This window comes from Callospermophilus lateralis, chromosome 7 (genome assembly GCF_048772815.1).
Source record: "Callospermophilus lateralis isolate mCalLat2 chromosome 7, mCalLat2.hap1, whole genome shotgun sequence".
NCBI lineage: Eukaryota > Metazoa > Chordata > Mammalia > Rodentia > Sciuridae > Callospermophilus > Callospermophilus lateralis.
In genome coordinates this window covers 5,017,975-5,031,914 of record NC_135311.1, presented here as the reverse complement: position 1 = coordinate 5,031,914, position 13,940 = coordinate 5,017,975, and positions in this window count along the sequence as shown.

Genomic DNA, 13,940 nt, shown 5'->3' with positions numbered 1-13,940 from the left:
ACTGCTCTTGCTGAATCTCCTCCAGGCCTTGTAAAAATCGAGTCCCAGGGGCCCTTGCAGTCCTACCCTCCAGCCTTCACCCACTGTCTTGACACTTCTAGGTATTCTCTTGGGTGTTTTGAAGCCTTTCGTTACTGTGGCCCTGGTGACAATATGCCTGCCCTCCAGATTTCTTCTTCTCTTTTCAGTTTTTACTTTTGTGTTCCTTAGGGGGCTCTTTCCCCCACCCCATCTCTATGCAGTCTCCCCACGTGCTCTCCCTGCCAAGGTCATCTTGTCATCCCCAGCTGGAGGATCACCCAGCGTCTTTCAGAGAACCTCATGCACACACCAGCCTCACCCTTGGGCATCTCTGGGAGATTCACCTGTACTTCAAGCTCTAAATGTGCAAAGCGGAAACCCTGAAATCTTTGAGCCACCACGGATATTTTCCTCTCTTTTAAAAAATTCAAATGATTTTTACTTTGCCTCATGTAAATACTACCCATACTATAATCAACTCACTGTGCTTTTATTGCATTAAAATATACATAAGGTTTACCGTGTGAACATGTTTGGGTGATACTGGGATTAAATCCAGGGGCACTCTACCACTGAGCTATATCCCCAGCCCTTGCTGAGGCTGGCCACAAACTTGCCATCCTCCTGCCTCAGTTATCCCAGGTAGTAACTGGGATTATAGGCATGAGTCATTTCGAGCAGCAGTTTCAATTTTTTTTTTATGAAATAGGATATGAATTATAGTTTTCTTTGGTGAGAAGGATAGACTATGCAATTGTGAATGCATGATATTCTGCATTTATCAAAATCCATTGACTTGTACAGAAATCTAACTGATTTTTAAATGTATGTAAATTTTAAAAGACTATTTAGAAGATATGAAGAATTTCAGGATAGAATGCAGAATGTGATTTTTTTTTTTTAAAGCTAACCATGTTATAAATGTATGAAACAATCTCTCTGACAGGAGTAGGGGCAAGGGGCTGGCCTAAATGACTTCGGAAATGAGCAGAGTCTGCAAAATTAAGGGCAAAAGAAGCCATAGGTAAGTGCCGCGCTCTGCTTACTCAAGTTGTTTCCCACAGGGAACGGGTTAGCAGCCCTTACACTGCTGCGCATCTGGAATCCCACAACGCAGTGAGTGGATGGCAGACAGTGAGGGGGGACTAGGAGGTCATTCCAGCCCCAGGGGAGGGGCTTTGAAGAGGCTGAATTGTTGAGTGCATTTTGAAGGTGGAATCGACTGGAAGGAGAGAACGGGGAAAAGAAAGGAGTCGATAGTGACCCCCGAGGATTTGGCCTGAGTGTCGAGAAGGAACTGCCATTTCCTGAGCTGAGGGAGACCATGGCAGAGCAGTGTCTGATGGAAGAGATCAGCTCTCGTCTCTGGATCATGTGTGTTTTATACATACACATATATACACATACAGACACAAAACATATACATATATATACATACCCACAAACATGTGGGTTGTGTGTGTGAGAGAGAGAGAGAGAGAGAGGGAGAGGGAAGTGGGAACAGATATGTCTTTTCAGAGATTTTTGCCCAGTTTGTAATTGGGCTGTTTCCTTTTCATTGAGTTCTTAGAGTTCTCTGCACATTGTGGACACAGGTCCTTCATTAGATGTGTGCTGTACAGATATTTCATCCCAATCTGTTGCTTGTCTTTCCGTTCTCTTGGCACTGTTGTTGTAGAGAAAAAGTCTTTGATTTCAAAGGAGTCCAACTTGTTTCTTCTTGTCATTACCATGTCCAAGGTCACCTAGGTTTTCTCCTGTGTTTTCTTCAAAAAAAAATTAGTTGTTTTATATGTTGTATTTGAGGCCGTGATTCATTTTGAATGAACATTTGTGAAAGGTGTCTGTGTTTCAATTTGCTTTTATTCCCATATAGACCGTCCAGGGTTACCAACACGATTTCTTACAGTAACTATCTGTTCTCTGTTGAATTCTTTTGATTGATTATTTTGTGTGTGGAGGGGCTCCTTCTTATGTTTCATTGATTTATTCATGTCTGTTCTTTCACCAACAATACCCTGTCTTGATTACTGTAGCTTCATGACAAATCTCAAAATCAGGTACGGTAAATTTTCCAACTTTTTTTTTTTTTTCTCCAGCAGTATAGTGCTAGGTCTTCTAGATGTGTTTGTCGTTTCAAATAATTTTATGATCAGTTAGTTGATATATACAAAACAGCTATCTGGGATTTTTTAATTTAGACTACATTAAATCTATAGACCAAGTAGGCAATAACTGATAATACTATTGAGTCTTTATATGAATACAGACCATCTCTCCGTTTAGTTTTAAAACTTTCATCAGTTTTGTCATTTTCTGTATATAAATCATATATGTTTTTATTAGATTTATACTCAAGTATTTTATTGTTTTGGATATATTATAGACCTTATTATTATTATTGACTGGGGATTGAAACTGGGGATGCTTTACCACTAATCTACATCTTCAGTACTTTTTTGTTTTTATTTTGAGACAGGGTCTTTCTCAGTCTCCCAGGCTGGCCTTGAATTTGCGATCTTCCTGCCTCGGCCTCCCGGGTTGTTGGAATCGCAGGCAAGTACCACTGTGCCTGTCTTATATGGCATTATTTTAATTTTCAAAATCTCGTGTTTGTGGTAGGTAATAGGAAAGCAATTGACTTTTTAAGTTAACTCTGTGTCATGTGATCTTCCTCTATTTACTGTGTCCAGGAGTCTTCCGTAGATTCTCTGTGATTGTCTACGTAGACAGTCTCCCCCTTGGTGACAAGGCATAGCTCTGTTGCTTCCGCCTCAGTCTGCTTCCTCTGTGTCTGTGACTCTCTTCTGGGGTGGACATTATACTTCTACCGACACGGCTGATCCAGACCCACCCATAGCTATGACGTGTGACTGGCACAGGAAGGAGAATCCAGACGCTTCCCCTGAGCGGAAGCCAGCCTGCCTCTCTCTCAGAGCACGCCGACCGAGTCCATAGGAATATGTTACCTGTCTGGACTTTGAAAAGCATATGACAGCGTTCTAATAACTCCATGCGGCACCAGTGGAAACTATTTTTTTGCCAAGTTCTCTGTCCTCGCAGACCTAAGAGCTCTCCCACAAGGGAAGATGTGAAAAGTGACATTTCGGAGGCCTATACTGGTGTAATTTCAATGTTTTCATTGAGATTTTATCCTGTGGGTAATAGAGACCCTTTGGGGACTGACAGATCTGCTGTATTTTTGTTTATCGGATTGATCTCTGGGCTGGTATTCTGAAATCCAGGTTTGCAGATGATACTGTTTTCCTTGGCAGAGAAAACCCACACTCACAGGAACCACTGCAGGGAGGGCACGCGGCTCCGGGGCTCCTCTGGCTCCTGGGGCTGCCTCTTCTCAGACTTGTCTACCAGTTCTTTTCCTCTACCTGCTGGGGATATTGGGTTCCCCAACTCTGACCCCTTCTCTACCCTTTCACGGGTAATCTCACTTGTGGTCCCACCTAGTAATAATGCTGAATTCTAAGGGTGTAGCTCAGCTCATGTCTGAGCATCGGATCTCCGTGTGCAGTGGACTGTGGAATTAGCTCACCGGTTCCCATATGCTTAGCAGTGACGGTACTGCCTTTCCCTAAAAGCCTTTTTTCAAATTGCAAATCTCCATGTCACCCTTTCCCCATCTTCGACATCCGTATCTACGTGGGAGGCCATTCGGTTACTGGCTCAGCATCTATAATTTGGATCCAGATAAAACCAGGACCAAACTAAGCCTCTGATTCCAGATCTGCAAGATGGGATCCACAAGTACAGGAATGATTAGGCTATTGTGAAGACTAATTGAAATCGCTCAGGGTGAAGTGCTTAATGGCAACCAAGAGGATAATAGGCATCAATATTTATGAACTATCATTCACAGCCAATTAGTTGCAAACCTTATGATCTTGAGCTCAGAAATGTCTCCTGACTGTAACCTCCACCTCCCTTTCCCATGTCACCACCCAAGTCATATTCTCGTCCTTCTTACCCAAGTGCTTCATTAGTGACGTTATGGGCTTTTCATTCTTCATTCTGCTTGTGTGGCAATCTTCTTTTAAAAACAAAAGACAACAATCAAACAAACAAACAGCAACAACAAAAAACCCACATCTGGCTTGTCAGGCCCTGTGTCCCCATGAGCCACTGGATGGTTCCGGCACCCTGGCACCCACTCCCTTCTTTGTCTTCTTTGTCCTCTCCCGACTCAGCCACAGACCTGTTCCCTGAGTACCCCAGACCTCGTGGGCCGGTGCCGTTGACGTGCCTCTGGGGTGGGTAACTTAGTGCTCCTCGAAACCCCAGCCACCACACACGTCTGTTCCCTCTTAGTCTTTCAGGGCAGAGCTCCCTAGTTAGACACCCGAGGACTACTTAAAAGCTTGTGTGAGTTGCTTTATAACTTGGGAAAATCAGATATGAATTTCCCTGTGGATGTGGGCAAGGGAAAGCTCTCGGGTGAAAATTGCCTTAGGAAGTGAGGGCTTAGGCTGTCAGACTCCACCCAGTCTGGGAGCTGGGAATCTGCTGGTGGTTCCTTGAAGCAGAATTGTCTTCTTCCATGGAAAATGACTTCCTGGGTTTGTCCTCAGTCTTGTCCACACGCTCAGTTGTAACAGGGAAGTGGGGTAGGTTGCAGACAAGCCAAATAAAGTACCCAGAGATAGCATGGGAGATCTATGATTTACTTCATGTTTCATCTGATGCTTCTCCAGCATCAGTTAAAGGGTTTCCTTTAACGTTAGCAATGATTTCAGTCAGTGCAGCGCTGTGAAGGTAAACTTGTGCGATCAAGCAGCTGTTCCAAAAAAAGTTCAGTGGTGATAAACTGACAGCATCTCTAGCCTTTAAGGTGATTGCCAAGCAGTGCCTCTCTCTCTCAGGGTGTCTTGTGCAGTGGTGGCCATCTGGACAAGTGACACATCTTCTTTCCATAGTCCCTCAGTTCCTCACTTGTCCTCTCTAGGAGATGGATTTTACATCTCAGGCTGCAGGAGCAGAGACATCATTAGTATTACCTTGCTTGGTTGCTTGTCTGACCAGCACCCCAAGGAGCAACTGAGCCAGCATACATGCAAGAAGCCAGCTCTTTGCAGATAACACTAACTTGCCTTAGTTCCTAGTACTCATAAGAGAAAGCCAATGTCTTTCAAGACAATATGTATGTGGGTTTTCCTGCCTAGGGTTGCTCTTGTTGTTCCCTTGACTTGGCTGGGTTTCGGGAACAGAAAGGGGAAGTTCATTTTCTTTAGTGATAATGCACCCTCCAGTCTTATCCCCGAACCTCCCCACTGCCTTCTACTATAATAGGTTTCTCTTGAGTTTAAGGTGGTGATACAGGTAAGAAAAACAACGATACAAATAGAAACAAACACACATTTGGTGTCTTTGGGGTGGATTAACTAATACCGCTGAACCTGAATCTCTTCATCTGAATCTCTAAGATGGGAAATCTGCTGTTTTCCACAATGACGGAATGATGATCTTTTTAGTAGTAAGATGTGTTTGTTTGGATCTCTTAATATTTTAATTTTTCTTTAAAATACCAAAAGGCTTAAGAAAAGTGATAACCGAGTGCCTCTCAATAAATGCCAGTGAGAAGCCACGGTGGCCAGCTGCTCAGGTAACAGAATAAGATCTGCAATGTCCAGCCTAAATTCAAAACCCGTGCACTTTCCTTTGTCTAGGCTATTTATCTATGCTAACGTCCATGAAGGATCCAGGGACACGCCATCCTTTTGTGGAAATTATGACTAATTCCAGTGATACTGTGTCAGAGAGCGTTGATTGCTCACAAGCTTACCTGTACAGCACTGCACCGACTGAAATCATTGCTAACCTTAAAGGAAACCCTGCGGAGTTGGAGAAGCGTCAGATGAAACATGAAGTGTAATGCCACTGTTCACCAGTAGGGGGCAGGCGAGGCCATTTGTGTGATGCAGGTGTCTGGATCAGAAACTCTTAGGTTGGGATCACAAAGCCAGGATGAGTTTCTTTCCTCTAGGCAAGGATCGTAGCTGTGAGCTCCACAGGGCTGTGTGAGGTGGGCTTTGTGGCCCCCACTTTACAGAGCTCCTGAAGGTTGGGTGATCTACGCTAGATCAAGCTCTGGAATCCCTGGTCCCAAATCTAAATATTTCACTTCACACTTTGGACTCTTTCTGGCACATTACACTGGCTCTTTGGTAGACCTGACACTTTCAAAATGTCTGTTTTAATAAAGACATTTCCCCATATTTAGTTCTTCCCCCTCTTTAATCAAGGATTATCCAAGCCTGTTGGAAATTCCCAGCAGCAATGAGCTTGCCACCTCCAGATGCTTTCCTTAGGCACAGAAGGGCAGCTTTGAAGGGAACTTCCAGTGAGCGCTGTTTTTCCTAGTCCAGCTGAGAATTTAGGGAGTCTTATTTATTCATTCATCAAGTATGAGCTAGTGATTTACTAAGTAATCACAAAGTCCATATATTACTTTGCTCAGGCTGCCCTAGCAAAAGACCACAGACTGGTGGCTTAAACCACAGAAATGTGTTTTCTGCCCTATCTGGAGGCTGGAGGGCCAAGGTCAGGATGCCCCCATATGGCTGTATTCTGGTGAGAGCTCTTTCTGTCTTGCAAATGACAGAGGGATGGGGTGGGAGAAGGACAGGGTGGGGGATGGGGGGAGGCAAAGACAAAGAAAGAGAGAAAGAAAAAAAGAAGGAGGAGGAGGAGCGGCAGGAGGAGGAATTGTTAGAGGAGGAGAAGAAGGAGAATGAATGAATTCTCAAGTTCTCTGGGTCTCTTTAGAAGGGCACTAGTCCCTCCACCCCCATGACCTCATCTAACGCTAATTACCTTCCAGAGGCCCCTTCTCCAAATACCATCATCAAATTGGGGGTCACTATTGAAAAGTTGCTCTAGAGCTACTAATAGCTTCTCCTCCTAATGGTGAGGGGTCGGTCAAGGCTGGAGGCCTCCTTAGACAAAATCTAACTCTGGGGTTTTTGAAGAATGGACCTTGGATTACTTGTACCAGAAATACTGTGGGTAATCATTAAAATGTAAAATCCTAGATTTCACTTCAGACCTCTTAGGTCAGGTAAGATATTAGGTAAAGCTTGGGAACTGCATTTAATACTGAAAGTCCAGGAAATTTTTATGTGCACATAAATGTATACAGACACTGATCTAATTCATCTCTCTCTCTCTCTCTCTCTCTCTCTCTCTTTTTTTTTTTTTTTACAATTTCAGAGATGATGCCAAGCAATTTGTCTTACAAGTTGTTTTGATAGATAGCTGATTTTTTTTTTTTTTTTGTACCAGGGACTGAACTCAGGGGCACTCGACCGCTGAGCCACATCCCCAGCTCTATCTTGTTTTTTATATAGAAACAGGGTCACACTGAGTTGCTTAGCATCTTGCTATTGCCGAGGCTGGCTTTGAACTCACTATCCTCCTACTTCAGCCTCCCAAGCAGCTGGGATTACAGGTGTGAGCCTCTGTGGCCAGTTTAAGTGTAGTTTTGATTTGCATTTCCCTGATTGCTAGAGATGTTGAACATTTTTTCATATATTTGTTGGCCATTTGTGTTTCTTCTTCTTCTTTTTTTAGTTGTAGATGAACACACTATCTTTATTTTTATTTTATTTATTTTTATGTGGTGCCGAGATTGAGCCCAGGGCCTCATGCATGAGATAAGTGCTTTACCACTGAGCTACAACCCAGCCCATAATTTGATGGTTCTTAACCTTTTGTTTTTCCTTAATAGACTTTATTTAGAAACTTTTAAATGTATTAGCAGACTTTAGAGTGGTTTTAGATTTACAAAATAATTACGCAGGCAATGCAGAAAGTTCCCATATACTCCCCCTTTCCTCTATTAACCTATTACATTAATGTATTTGTTACAATTAATGGATCAATATTAGCTAAAGATTTCCTTTATTTTTGTTTAAGGTTCATTTTATGTTCCAGGATCCCATTTCACTGAAAAATTATATTCATGTTTAGTAGAAAGGATTGAACCCCGGGGCAGTTAACCACCGAGCCACACCCCAGCCCTTTTTATTTTTTATTTTGAGACAGGGTCTCTCTAAGTTGCTTAGGGCCTTGTTACTGGCCTTAAACTTGCAGTCCTCCTGCCTGAGCCTCCCTAGTCTCTGGGATTACAGGCATTCGCCACCACTCCTTACTGAAAAATTATATTTAATTGTTCTGTCAATTGTCCTGTTAGTTGTTCACGTTACACTTAATTGTCATGTCTCTTTAGGTTCCTCTTGGTTGGGCCATTCACCTTCAGTTTTTTGGATTATGAATCAGATTGAAAATCTGACAAAAGCTATGGATCCTCTCCACATAAAAATTCACGTGCTTCAGATAGCTGACTTAAGGGAGGTCCACCCACAGCAGATTCAGAAGCACTCCTGTAGGAGGAAAGGATGATTTTTAAAATATTCCCTCACCCAGATTTGGGTTCTAGTTCAGGCTTCCCCTCGGATTTGTTCTGTGACCTGTAGCTTGTTGCATGAGCCTGTTTCGTCAACTGTGATCCGATGTCTGAACCCACTCCTGGCCAGGTAGAAGATGGGCCTCACCTGGAGTCATCAGCATCTAGGAACAAGGGAGTGCAACAGAGGCCCAAGACAGGTTAGGCTGGGGAAGTGGGCGGGTTCGTCAGTAAGGCGGCTGCAGTTCAGGAGAGAAAACCTAGTTCCATTTCATAGCTTTGTGGGTTTTGCAAGTCGTTTCGCCCTCTGGGCTTCAGTTTCCTCATCTCCAAAATGAGCAGGCCCTGTTTCTGGTAGTTACAAAACTCCTTAAGGTTACCCAACTCCACCTGTGTTTCTTCTTTTGAGAAGTTTCTGTTTAGATCTTTTGCCCATTTATTGATTGGGTTATTATTATTATTTTTTTGGTGTTAAGTTTTTTGAGTTCTTTATATATTCTGGATGTTAATCCACTATAGAAGAGCAGCTGGCAAGGATTTTCTTCCACTCTGTAGGCCTCTCTCTTCATGCTCTCAATCATACCTTTTGCTGCGCAGAAGTTTTTAAGTTTGATAGCATCCCACTTCTGATTCTTGGTTTATTTCTTGCACTTCGGGGGTCTTGTTAATAAAGTTGGTGTCTGCACCAATACAATGCAGGATTTTCTTGTAGTTGCAAGGTTTCTGATCTAATTTCTAAGTCTTTGATCCATTTTGATTAGACTTTTGTGCAGGTGAGAGGTAAGGATCTAGTGTCACTTTTCTACATATAGATATCTAGTTTTCCCAGCACCATTTGTTCAAAAGGCTGTATTTCTCCAAAATATATTTTTGACACCTTTGTCAAGTATCAGGTGACTATAAGTAGGTTTGTCTCTGCGTCTTCTATCCCAATGGTCTGTTTTGATGCCAATACCATGCTGTTTTTGTTACTATAGCTCTGGTTTTATTTGAAATCAGGTATTTTGATGCCTCTTGGTTTGATTTTCTTGCTCAGTATCGCTTTGGCTATCCTGGGTCTCTAATTCTTTCAAATGAATTTAAGAATTTTTTTTTTCTAATTCTGTGAAGAATGTCATTGGTATTTTTATGGGAATTGCATTGAATCTGTATACTGCTTTTGACCACTTTGACAATATTAATTCTGCATATCTAGGAACTTAGGATGTCTTTCTATCTTCTAAGGCCTTACTCAATTCTTTATCTGCACTGTTTCTAATTCTACCTCCTTGGTTTGATTAATCCCCAAGTATTTTATTTTATTTTTTGAGGTTATTGGGAATGGGATAGTTTTCCTGTTTTCTTCCTCAGTTGAATTGCTTTTGGAATATAGGAAAGCTCTTATTTTTTATGGTTGTTGATCATATCCTGTTACTTTGCTGAATTCATTTATAAGTTCTAGAAGTCTTCTGTTGGAATTTTTAAAAAAATATTTATTTTTCAGTTTTTGGTGGACATTTTATTTTTATGTGGTGCTGAGGATCGAACCCAGCACCCCACACATGCCAGGTGAGTGCGTTACCGCTTGAGCCACATCCCCAGCCCAAAGTTTTTAAATTTTTTTTTATGTGGTACTAGGGATTGAACCCAGGGCCTTGTACATGCAAAGCAAGCACTCTGCCAACTGAGCTATATGCCCAGTCCTGGAATTTTTCGGGGGGTCTTCTAATATAGGGCCATGTCATTGGAAAACAGAGATAATTTGACTTCTTCTTTTTCTATTTGTATCTTTTGATTTTCCTTCTCTTGCCTGATCACTCTGGTGGATATTTAGAGTAGTAGTAGTTCAGAGTATTGGATAGGAGTGGTTAGAATGGACAGCCTTGTCTTGTTTCTGATTTTAGAGGAATGTTTTTAGTTTTTCTCCGTTTAGTATGATGTGGTTTGTCATAAATGGCTTTTACGATGTTTTATGGTGTTGAGGTAAGTTCCTTCCATCGCTAGCCTCTTCAGCCTTTGTAACATGGATGGGTGTTGGATTTCATCAAAAGCCTTTTCTGCATCTCTTGAATGATCATGTGACTCTTTGGCTTAATTCTGTTTCAGTGGTGAATTGCATTTATTCATTTGCACATGTTGAACCAACCTTGCATCCCTGGACTGAAACCCACTTGATGTGTTTTGAATGTGGTTTGCTAATATATTATTAAGGATTTTTGCATCTATGTTCATCAGGGATATTGGTCTGCAGTTTCTTTCCTTGATGCATGTTGTCTGGTTTTGGTATCAGTGTTATACTTGCTTCATAGAATGTCTTTGGTAGTATTCCCTTTCTTTCAACTTCATGGAATAATTTTGAGAAATATTGTGTTAATTCTTCTTTAGAGGTCTGGTAGAACTCAACTGAAAGTCCATTTGGTCTGGGGCTTTTCTTTGTTGGAAGGCTTTTAATTGCTATTTCAATTTCATTACTTGCTATTGGTCTGTTTAGGTTTTCTGTATTTTTGTGGCTCAATTTTGGGCAGGTCATGTGGGTTCAGAAATTTGTCATTGACTTCTAGATTTTCCAGTTTATTGAAGTATGAATTCTCAAAATAGATTCTGATGATCTGCTGATTTTGGAATTAATTTGTTCTTCTTTTTCTAATACCTTAAGATAGAATATAGGTTATTTGTTTGGGATCTCTATTTTTTTAAATTTAGGCACTCAGTACTATAATTTTTTTTCCTAGAACTGCTTTCATACTGTCCCAGAGATTTTGATACAATGTTATTGCTCATTTCTAAGCATTTCTTGATTTCTATTCTCATTTCTTCTCAATCCATTCTTCATTTGAGAGAGGATTGCTCAATCTCCATGTGTTTATGTGGTTTCTATTATTTTTCTTGCTGCAGTTTTGTAATTTCATTCCATCATGGTCTGATAGGATGCAGGGGTTTTGTAGATTTTTTTTTTTTTTTGTATTTGTAAGATTTACTGTACCACCTAGAATATGGTATATTTTGGAAAAAGTTCCACAAGCTCCTGAGAAAAAGGTAAATTAGCTGTTTTGGGGTGAAATATTCTATAGATGTCTGTTAGGTTCATTTGATTTATAGTATTATTAGGTTGGAGATATCTTTATTGATTTTATGTTGTAGTAACCTGTCTTCTGGTGATAAGGGTGTCTTGAAATGACCCAGTATTATTATGTTGGGGCCTACCTGGGATTTAATGTCATTTAAAAAAATGTAATTGAGTGCTCTGATATTTGGGGCATAAAAATCTACTTCTTGTTGGATTGTTCCCTATACCAGAATGTAGTGAGCTTCTTTGCCTGTTCTGATTAATTTTTGCTGAAAATCTTCTTTGTTAAATATGCGAATAGCTACTCCTTCTTATATTCGAAGTTTGTATGTATGGAGTATTTTTTTTCCCAATTTTTTGACCTTCAGCCTGTGAGACACTTTGCCTGTAAGATGAGTTTCTTGTAAATAGCAGATTGTTGGATCTTGTTTTTTGACCCATCCTTCTGATCTATGTCTTTTAATTGGGGAGTTGAGACTGTTAACATTCAGGGTTAGTATGGATATGTTGGTGGTTTCCTGCCATTTTGATTTTTTGCTATATTTTATACTGTCTTGATTTTCATTTAGTGGATTACTTTTCTATTGATCTTTCTTTACTTGGGGGCTTTCAGATTTGTTTTTGAGTTCCTCTGTGTGCAGTTTATATTTGAGTATTTTTTTAAAAAATATATTTTGTTTTAGTTGTAGATGGACACATACCTTCATTTTATTTATTTATTTTTATGTGGTGCCGAGGATCAAACCCAGGGCCTCACACGTGTTAGGCAAGTGCTCTACCCCTGAGCCCCAGCCCCAGACCAAGTATTCTTTTTAGAATGGCCTTGGTGGTCATGAATTCTTACAGTTTATTCTCAACATGGAAAATTTTATTTCCCCATCGAATTTGAAAATGAACTTTGCTGGGTCTAGTCATCTTGGATGGCAGTTGTTTTCTTCTAGATCTTGAAATAACTTGTTCCAGGACCTCCTTGACTTTGGAGTCTGAATTGAAAAATCAGAAGTGACCTTTACGGGTTTGCCGCAATATGATCTGATGTTTCTCTCTTGCAGCTTTTAATATTCTTTCCTATTTTGTACGGTGGGCATCTTGATTATTATGTCTTGGAGGGCTTCTCATTTGGAGGGGTCTGTTTGCTCTCCTGTGAGCTCCGTATGTGGATGGCTCTCATTTCTGACATGAACAAAGTTGTCTGTGACTATCTCATTGAAAATGTCCTGAAGGCCTCTAGCTTGTATTTCCGTGTTCTTTCCTATCCAGTGGTTTCCGGGTTTGGTCTTTAGATGGTGTCCCAGAGTTCTTACATATTCTGACTGTATTCTTTATTTATTGGATTCTGTGTACTCAAGTTTATATGCCCTGAGTTCAAGGCCTAAAGTTCTGTCTTCAAGGGCTGACATTCTGTTTTATATGCAATCTAATTTTTAGTGATGCTTTCAAGGGAATTTTTAATTTGCTTGATTGTGTCTTTTATTTTTAGGAGTTCTGCTTGATTTCCTTTCACTGTTTCTATTTCTTTATTGAAGTGGACTTTATCTCCTGTATTTGCTCTCTTAATTCATCCCTTAGATCTTCTTTTAGTTCATTGAGCATTTTAATAATCAGTTTTTTTTACAATCTTTCTCTGGGCTTTTGTCCACATCAATATCACAGGGACCCTTTGTTGGGGGATTGTGGATTTTGCGAGGAGATTTGTTTGCCTTTTCCCTCATGTTTTCAGATGTCTTGGACTTGCATCAATTGAGATGGATTTCCCTTCCTCTTTTTAAAACACGTCTCTTTGTGTGTAATTATATTATTTGTTCTGGGACTTCTATTTTTGATTCATGAATAGATGTCAAGGGGTGGAACTGAGGTCCCTCTCTGAATGCTCCTACTTGGATCTTTGTTTAGGTTTGGAGTTTTTTCTCCTCAGTTCTGTGAGGTGGAGTAATGTCAAGGCTCAGGTTGGGCTTAGAGGGTGTGTGGGGTGAGATTCACTGTTGCTTGGTTGAGATGTGAATATTTCTCGGTGAGAGGATCTTGAAATGTCCCAATCTCTTTTCAGTCCCTATTAGGGGGAAAGGGGAGTCAGGAATGGCACTAATGTCAGCAAAAAAAGTACAGCCTTAAGATAAATGTCTGGTGTCCACTTTGACATCTACAATACTAATTGCCACCTATGTAGGAATGGCGGGGTCAGCGCTTAACAACAGTACCAACAACATCAATAAAAAACATGAAGTAGGTCAGGTATTCAACGGCAGGTGTCCACTATGTCGTCCACGATATTAATAATCACGGCAACTCGAATGGGGTAGGAATTACATAGTCTATAGAATTTCTAGTACTTAGTGGGGTTATAGTTTCTTAAACAAGAGAATGCAGGATAGGAAGGCAAAAGAAAGTTTGAAATAGTGATCAGAGGAGAGACAGGAGATAGGTAGCAGAGGTCAGCTGTAAAACAGAAGGAAGAAT